Source organism: Saccopteryx leptura, chromosome 2 (genome assembly GCF_036850995.1).
Source record: "Saccopteryx leptura isolate mSacLep1 chromosome 2, mSacLep1_pri_phased_curated, whole genome shotgun sequence".
NCBI lineage: Eukaryota > Metazoa > Chordata > Mammalia > Chiroptera > Emballonuridae > Saccopteryx > Saccopteryx leptura.
This window is the reverse complement of record NC_089504.1, coordinates 239,221,171-239,230,350: the sequence shown is the minus strand read 5'-3', so window position 1 is coordinate 239,230,350 and position 9,180 is coordinate 239,221,171.

Below are 9,180 nucleotides of genomic sequence, written 5' to 3'. Positions count from 1 at the left end.
CCCCTCCAGTGGCCTTTCTCTCCATCAGGAGCAGCTCCCACCTTCGCTAGACCAGCTCATCTGTCACCGGTTTCCCAAGCCATCTGGCGCTGGCGCTTTCTGCAGAGGGAGCTGGGAGGCAGTGAGGGGGAAGTAAGTGAATATGCCAGGCCAAGTGAGCAGCTTTGTCCTCAGGGTCGTGGCTGCTGCTCTAATTATTTTGAGGGTGATGAGGTGGTTCAGGCCAGGGGTGATAAAGTAAGAGTCATTTATTGAGCACTTGCTGTGTGGCAGGCTAAGTGCCGCAAGAGCATTATCTCATGTCATCCAACAGTCACAGGAACTGGGCATACTAGGCCTTTGATGGTTACAAGTAACAGGAACCCAAGCCACACTGGCTCGAGAAGAAAAAGACTCTTTGGCTCACAAGATGGCGAAGTGTAGGGAATTAGGCACAGCTGGATCCCTTTTCATCTTTCTGTTGTGCTTTCTTCCCTGTTGGCTTCATACTCAGGCAGCTCCTCTGTTCCGTTTCCTTCAGTGATGGCAGGGTTGGCCCCTTGCAGTCAAACGGGTGCCAGTAACCAGCTCATGGCAATTCCCAGTGGTTCATACTGTACTGGTGTTTCATTGGACCAGCTCGAGTCATGTTAATTTCTGAACCAATCGCTGTGCCAGGGGTGGGACACTCTGATTGGCTAGACCCTGGTCATGTACCCATATTTGGAGGTGGGGTGTGTGGTTAGCTTATCTGAGACACAATGGGTGAGAGTTGGGGAGTGGTGGTTTGCCAAAGGAAACATCTACATATTCTCACCGGGAGAGCGGGACTGAGTCCTGGGAAAGAGAGAAAAGATAAGAGGTCCACTGAGGGTTGTATTATTATTATACCCACAGTAAAGATTTAAAAGCAGCTTCAGACAGGTAAAATAACTATCTCAAGATTATACATCTAGTAAGTGGCAAGGTGGCGATTGGAAACCAGTATGATTCTGGACTCGAGTCCTTGACCACCTCCCCAGGGGCTGCTTTGATGAGAAAGGAGGTGGCACCACTTCTGCTCTGAAGGGCTGCTGCATTGCCTGTGTCAATAACTATTGATTCATTTATTGGGAATGAGCCTTGGATTAGGTCAGGAAACATGAGTTCCACTTCTGAGCTATAGTTGTAGGATATATGACCTTGGGCAAGACATGTAACTCTGAACCCTGGTTTCCTCATCTTTGTGCAATACAGAATGGCATGCCCTCTGCCTACTTTACAGGGCAGATGATTGGATGTGAAAATGTCTCTGCCTCTCCTGTCCCTTCTGCTGACTGTGACTGTCCCTTCAGGCTGAGTGAGGTGCCCCGACCTTTGTGTTGTTGCCATGATATATGTAGGAGTCCATTTTCTCCTGAGGGCATGGACAGACTTCCTTCATATGCAGGACATTGTGTTACATACTGATTTCTTTTTCTTTTTTATTGATTGATTTTAGAAAGATAGAGAGGAAGGGAGATTATATATATATATATATATATATATATATATATATATATATATATATATAGAGAGAGAGAGAGAGAGAGAGAGAGAGAGAGAGGGAGAGAGAGAGAGAGAGAGAGAGAGAGAGAGAGAAACATTTATTTGTTGTACCATTTAGTTGTACATTCATTGATTGCTTCCTGTATGTGCCCTGACCAGGGATCAAACCAGCAACCTTGGCATTTTGGGATGAAAACCACTCTAACCCAATGGTTTTTAACTGCCAGTCTGCCGGAAATTTTGTGCCGGTCCCTATTGTGAACTACAGGGTTCTCCTTCAAGCCTCCAAAACAATGCAAGTTTTAAGGCTGGTGTTTTTTTGGTTTTACCAAAAAGTATCAAAGGAATGTCCTCCAACTACAATGAGGACTCATGATCCTTACTCTTGTGGTCCCAATATGATTTGCTGTTTGCATTGTTAAGAAGGTTCAGTTGTCTGCTTGCTCAGACCATGAAGAAAACCATCCAAGTTTGCCCATCTGCAGGGGATGTCTGGATGTGTGCTACATCACAGCTGCTATCTGGTTGTGTGAGATACCATTGATTCCAGGACCCTCTCCCATTCATCAGTGTGGCAGTGTGCATCTTAGAATGATGATCTCAGCCATAAAATGAGAATAATAGTGTCTGTCGGGTGTGTGTGTGTGTGTGTGTGTGTGTGTGTGTGTGAAGAAGTCCCCAGCTCTAGGCTCATGCAGACCCTCAGTAAGCGATGGCAGAGGCATATTATTACAGCGACTCTGCATTCGGAAGTGGACACAGGGCAGTGAGGCAGGTACCGAAACCTTAGGAAAAGGCAGTGTAGCCAGAGCAGAGAGGGGAGGCCCAGGACGTGGTCAGCTGCTACAGTGCCAGGACCTCATGAAAAGCAATGCATCAGAAATGCTTTGGTTACTCGAGTGAAAAAATCAAATTAAACTTGCATCGAGAGTGGGGCTGCTGTAGCCAGGGAACAATGTCAGCTTCTCTGGTAAGGGCTGCGGCACTCCCTGCAGGCCCAGGAAAGCCAGGGGCTGTCAGGGGGGCAGCAGTGTTCTCCTGGGGCTGGTCCTCCCCAGGACAAAGTGCGTAAACCTCTCTAGGGTTTTCTGTGATCACAGCTGTCCCTTGCTCTATCCCTGGGTGAAGCCCCGCTCTCCCAGAAAGGGGCCTTATTTATAGCAGGTTTCCCTCCTCCTCCAAGAAAGCCAGGGAGGGATGGAGAATGAAGAAGTTTCAGGAAAGCAACAAAGAAGGACTGTAATTTAATAAAATGCATATATTAAAAATTTGTCAACATAGAGTTCTTTCATCAAATGAAATCTTACTATGAACTGTAATACAAAAGCAACCTCTTTAAAAAGGAGCTTCTTGGTATGAACACTGTGGGTAGCATTTTTGCAATGTCTAGTAAAGCTAAATAATCGTGGGCAACATTCTATGACCCAGCAATTCCCCTTGTTGGTCTATCCCTAGAGAACCACTTTTCAGACTTCAGTGGGCAGATGAACGTGGGGCTCTTATTGCAGTGCGGGGTCAGGTTCAGGAGATCCTGGGTGGAGCCTGAGAGTCTGACTTTCTGGCCCAGGTGCTGCTGATGCGCAGACCACAGGTCCTTGGGGACTGTTTTCTAAACTTCCTTTTGGCTCTGACTGCTGGGAAGAAATATATTCTAGATTGAAACCCAGTACATACTTATCCATAATTGAAACAAAAGTTTTATGAAGCAATACTTAGCCTTGCTATGTGATGTACTCTAATAGTTTCTCTTCTCTTTTGGGGGAAAAAAAAGAAAAGAAAAACAGTGTTGACCACAAAGCCACTGAAATGATTTCATTATTCAGTAGTGAGTCTCAAGCTACGCTTTGAGAAACAGAACCCTAGAGAAATTCTTATACACACAGAGCAGGAAACCGGATGGCTCACTGATGCATTGTTTGTAATAACAAAAGAAACAGCAACCCAAAAGGTCTACCCACAGGAGAATATATCAGTATATTTGTGATATATGCACACAGTGAATAGTGAAAATAAATGAATTTGAACTACACGAATCAGCATGTATCTCTGAAAGACATTAAGTAAAAATATAATTTGAGGAAGAATACATGTTGTGGGATACTATTTGTATATAGTTTAGAAACAGGCAAAATTTCCTATTTGTTATTTAAGAATTCATACTTTCGTTGTAAAGGTATAAAAACACATGAGGGAATGATTAACACCAAATTCAGGAGAGCGCCTCTTGGGGGAGAGGGTGGGCTGGGATGGGGGTAGCTGGGGGGGCTTCATTAGTATATGCAAAGCTTCATTTCCCAAGATGGGTGATGAGTCTGTGGTGCTCATTATATTAATCTTTATCCTTTTTTTTTTTTTAGGCTCAAGGCACTTTGTAATAATTAAAATTAAAAAAACAAAAACAAAAACAAAGGAAGAGGTTCTAGGGTTGAAGTATGTAAGGGGTTCTGCTCATTTCCTGGGGGCTTCCATAACAAATTACTAACAACCCGGTGGCTTAAGGCCACAGAAGCTTATTCTTGCACAGTTCTGAAGGCCTCAAGTCTGAAACTGAGGTGTCATAGGATTTGTTCTCTCTGGAGGCTCCAAGGGAGGCTCTGTTCCATGCCTCCCTCCTGGTTCCACCCTGCCAAAATTGGCTTTCCTTCTATGTGGGGCTTCATTACTCCAGTATATGCCTCTGTCTTCACATGGACTTTTCTCTGTGTCTCAAATCTCCTCTCCTTTCTCTTGTAAGGTCCCTACCCAGTCATTGGATTTAGGCTCATCTCAAGTCCAGGATTATCTCTTCTGGAGATCCCTTAATTCCTTCTGCAAAGACCCTATTTCCAGATAAGTTCACATTCATAGGTATGGGGGTTAGGACTTGGACATAGCTTAGGGGGAGGCAAAATTCAACTTATTATAGGAGTATAAAAACCCTGCTCATTGAACCTTTTCCCCTCTATATTACTATGATTATATTGCTGATTTCTCAGCCTCAGCAATCTTCACATTTGGGGTTAGATAATTCTTTGTCATGGGGGGCTTTTTTTGTTCCTTGAAGGATGGTGAGTAGCATCCCTGGCCTCTACTACCAGATGCCAGTGGCACCGCCCCATCAGACATTGCCAAATGTCGCCTGGGGACAGGGTTGACTTAGGGCCCCAAGTAAATATGAATTTCAGATAATTTTTTAGTATAAATATATTTCAAATATTTCATGGGATACTCTTATATTAAAAAAGTATTGTTTAGCCCTGGCCGTTTGGCTCAGTGGTAGAGCGTCGGCCTGGCATGCAGGAGTCCTGGGTTCGATTCCCGGCCAGAGTACACAGGAGAAGCGCCCATCTGCTTCTCCACTCCTCCCCCTCTCCTTCCTCTCTGTCTCTCTCTTCCCCTCCCGCAGCTAAGGCTCCATTGGAGCAAAGTTGGCCCGGGTGCTGGGGATGGCTCCATGGCCTCTGCCTCAGGTGCTAGAATGGCTCTGGTTGCAGCAGAGCAACACCCCAGATGGGCAGAGCATCACCCCCTGGTGGGCATGCCGGGTGGATCCCGGTCAGGCGCATGCGGGAGTCTGTCTGACTGCCTCCCTGTTTCCAACTTCAGAAAAAAAAAAAAGAGTATTGTTTATGCTAAGCATCCTGTCTTTCCTCCTCCCACACCAAATTGGGCATCCCTACCTAGGGGGCACAATTACCCCTGGGTTAGAACAACTAGTTGAGAACTATCAGTATACATTCATATTCATCAACTGCTTACTCTGTGCCCAGCTCTGTGCTGAGCTGTATTAGTGATTTATTCCATACATTCCCTGAGAAATAGGTGCTATAATTACCTCCAGCAAATGCATAGGAAGGATTAGGTGTCTAATCCAGATCCATGTTTTCGTAAGTACTGTGAATTGGATATGTGGCTACTTGGCAGACTTGAATCTACCTCATGCACTTGCACGGAAATGGTGCTAATGTCTAGACCATCACAGTGAGGGGTCCTGGATCAGAGCCAACAAGAACAGCAGAAGGGGCACTGCTGGAGGAGAAGGCGTGGGAGTCTAGGAGGTGCTGCTTGTTGAAGATGGGATTTTATGGATGATCCTGGGATGCTGGGATCATTTGCCAAGAAGAGCAGCAGCTGAGGTGTGAGGTGTGGTGGGGGGAGTACAGCAGATCTGGGCTTGCACGCCGGTTTCCCCAGCTGGCATGGCGCTGGGTGGATGCTGTAGTGACACCAATATCCAACATTTATTGTGCACTTGGTGTGTGCAGGTACTGCTCTGAGTGCCAGCCCTGCATGATCTCACTTAATCCTCACATGACCCTCTTAGGACCAGTCAGTTTACGGATGAGGATGTAGAGGGATGAAGGAGGTTAAGGAACTTGCCCCATATCATGAGCCCATTAAGGGGCAGAGCTGGGAGTCCCACCAGGAACTGCTGGCTTCCAGAGCCCATGTTTTGAAATCACTGTTTCCTATTGAGTTCCATCAATACCTCTTTTAATTCTTAGTTTCCTTCTCTCTCCAATGGTAGTAACAATCCTAGCCTCTTAAGGTTGTTTTTGGACTAAATGAGATAATGTGCCTAAAACACTTAGCATAGGGCCTGGCTCAGAGTAACTTGAAGTTACTGTCATTAAAGGAGGGGGGTGAGGCTGAAGCAGAGGTCTCTCCTGTCCTCCTCACAGGCTGTGTGTTCAACAGGGATGGTGTCTCACTCACCAATGATCATTTCATTTTAAAACCGGTGTGCAGTGAGCACTTACAATGTGCTAGACACAATCGCTGTCCTCTCGCATTTCCCCACCAAGCCCAGAGCCCCCAGTTGGCCCTTAAGAAGCTGAATGAATGACTACACAAATAAATAAATGCAGAGAGCAAGTGAATCCTGCCTCCCCAACCCCCAACAGAGGCATCGATTCATCTGTGAGCATTGCCAAGGCTGGTCCTGGGATAATGGATTAGCATTGTCTTCCAATAAAGGTGGATTCATCCATCTGAAGGATGCAGATAATATATTCCTTACAAAGCTGTTGTGTGGCTTAATTAACTAATATTTATAAAGTGCCTCCACAGCTACCAATCAAAAGCAAGGTAAAAGCACCTCGTGTTATTGGTATTAATTTACTGCTCCCCTGCACTGGGCCTTTCAAATGTGTTTCTTGGAACAGGAAGAGGTAGGCCTAGTTTTAAGATAATTAAGTTCTAGATAAAGATCATCTACTCTCTGATTAGAGCCAAAGCAAGCCCCATTTCCTCTTTGCTGAATTTCTCCATTTTTCTCATACTCCGGTGAGCTGCCTTATTTTGGGAACATCTGCTGTTGAGATAGTAACTTTTTGTCTTTGTATCTATTATTTAAGGCAAATATTTTCACCAAAGTCTTCCTGGGGCCTGATCCAGGCTTGTAAAATCATTAGAAGGGCCACAAGATTATTTGCATAACCAACTATTGATTTGCTTTTAATTTGCATAACCTATCATGGTCTGTACAGTTATATCTCTTTTTTTTTTATTAAATTTAATGCAGTGACATTGATAAATCAGGGTACATATGTTGAGAGAAAACATCTCCAGATTATTTCGACATTTGATTGTGCTGTATACCCCTCCCCCAAAGTCAAATTGTCTTCTGTCACTTTCTATCTGGTTTTCTTTGTGCCCCTCCCCTCCCCCACCCCCTCTCTCCTTCCTTGCCCCTTCCCCACTCCCCCCACCCCCTCACCCCCGTTGCCATCACATTCTTGTTCATGTCACTGAATCTCATTTTTATGTCCCATTTATGTATGGATTCATATAGTTCTTAGTTTTTTCTGATTTACTTATTTCACTCTGTATAATGTTATCAAGGTCCATCCATGTTATTGTAAATGATCCGATGTCATAATTTCTTATGGCTGAGTAGTATTCCATAGTATATATATACCAAAGCTTTTTAATCCACTCGTCCTCTGATGGACACTTGGGCTGTTTCCAGATCTTCGCTATTGTGAACAATGCTGCCACAAACATGGGGATGCATTTCTCCTTTTGGAGCCGTTCTATAGTGTTCTTGGGGTATATTCCTAAAAGTGGGATAGCTGGGTCAAAAGGCAGTTTGATTTTCAATTTTTTGAGGAATCTCCATACTGTTTTCCACAGTGGCTGTACCAGTCTGCATTCCCACCAGCAGTGCAGGAGGGTTCCCTTTTCTCCACATCCTCGCCAGCACTTATTCTGTGTTGTTTTGTTGATAAGCGCCATTCTGGCTGGTGTGAGGTGATATCTCATTGTGGTTTTAATTTGCATTTCTCTAATGATTAGTGATGTTGAGCATTTTTTTCATATGCCTATTGGCCATCTGTATGTCCTCTTTGGAGAAGTGTCTATTCATTTTTTCCCCCCATTTTTGGATTGGATTGTTTGTCTTCCTGGTGTTGAGATTTACAAGTTCTTTATAAATTTTGGTTATTAATCCCTTATCAGACATATTGTCAAATATGTTCTCCCATTGTGTAGTTTGTCTTTTTATTCTGTTCTTATTGTCTTCAGCTGTGCAAAAGCTTTTTAGTTTGTTATAGTCCCATTTGTTTATCCTGTCTTTTATTTCACTTCCCCATGGAGATAAATCAGCAAATATATTGCTCTGAGAGATGTCGGAGAGCTTACTGCCTATGTTTTCTTCTAAGATGCTTATGGTTCACGGCCTACATTTAAGTCTTTTATCCATTTTGAGTTTATTTTTGTGAGTGGTGTAAGCTGGTGATCTAGTTTCATTTTTTTGCAGGTAGCTGTCCAATTTTCCCAACACCATTTGTTAAAGAGGCTGTCTTGACTCCATTGTATTTCCTTACCTCCTTTGTCAAATATCAGTTGTCCATAGAGCTGTGGGTTTATTTCTGGGTTCTCTGTTCTGTTCCATTGATCTACGTGCCTGTTCTTATGCCAGTACCAGGCTGTTTTGAGTACAATGGCCTTGTAGTATAACTTGATATCAGGAAGTGTGATACCTCCCACTTTATTCTTCTTTTTTAAGATTGCTGAGGCTATTCGTGTTCTTTTTTGGTTCCATATAAATTTTTGGAATATGTGATCTATATCTTTGAAGTATGTCATTGGTATTGCATTGAATTTATATATTGCTTTGGGTAATATAGACATTTTAATGATGTTTATTCTTCCTAACCATGAGCACAGTATATGCTCCCACTTGTTTGTATCTTCCTTGATTTCTTTTATCAATGCTTTGTAATTTTCTGAGTACAAGTCTTTAGTCTCCTAGGTTAAGTTTACTCCTAGGTACTTTATTTTTTTGGTTGTAATAGTGAAGGGGATTATTTCCTTAATTTCTCTTTCTGACTGTTCATTGTTGGTGTATAAAAATGCCTCTGATTTATGACTATTGATTTTATATCCTGCCACTTTGCTGAATTCATTTATCAGGTCCAGTAGTTTTTTGACTGAGACTTTAGGGTTTTCTATATACAATATCATATCATCTGCAAATAATGATAGTTTTACTTCTTCTTTTCCAACTTGAATGCCTTTTATTTCTTCTTCTTGTCTGATTGCTGTGGCTAGGACTTCCAGGACTATGTTAAATAATAGTGGTGAAAGGGGGCACCCCTGCCTTGTTCCTGATCTTAAGGGTATTGCTTTTAATTTTTGCCCATTGAGTATGATGTTGGCTGTGGGTTTTTCATAGATGGCCTTTATCATGTT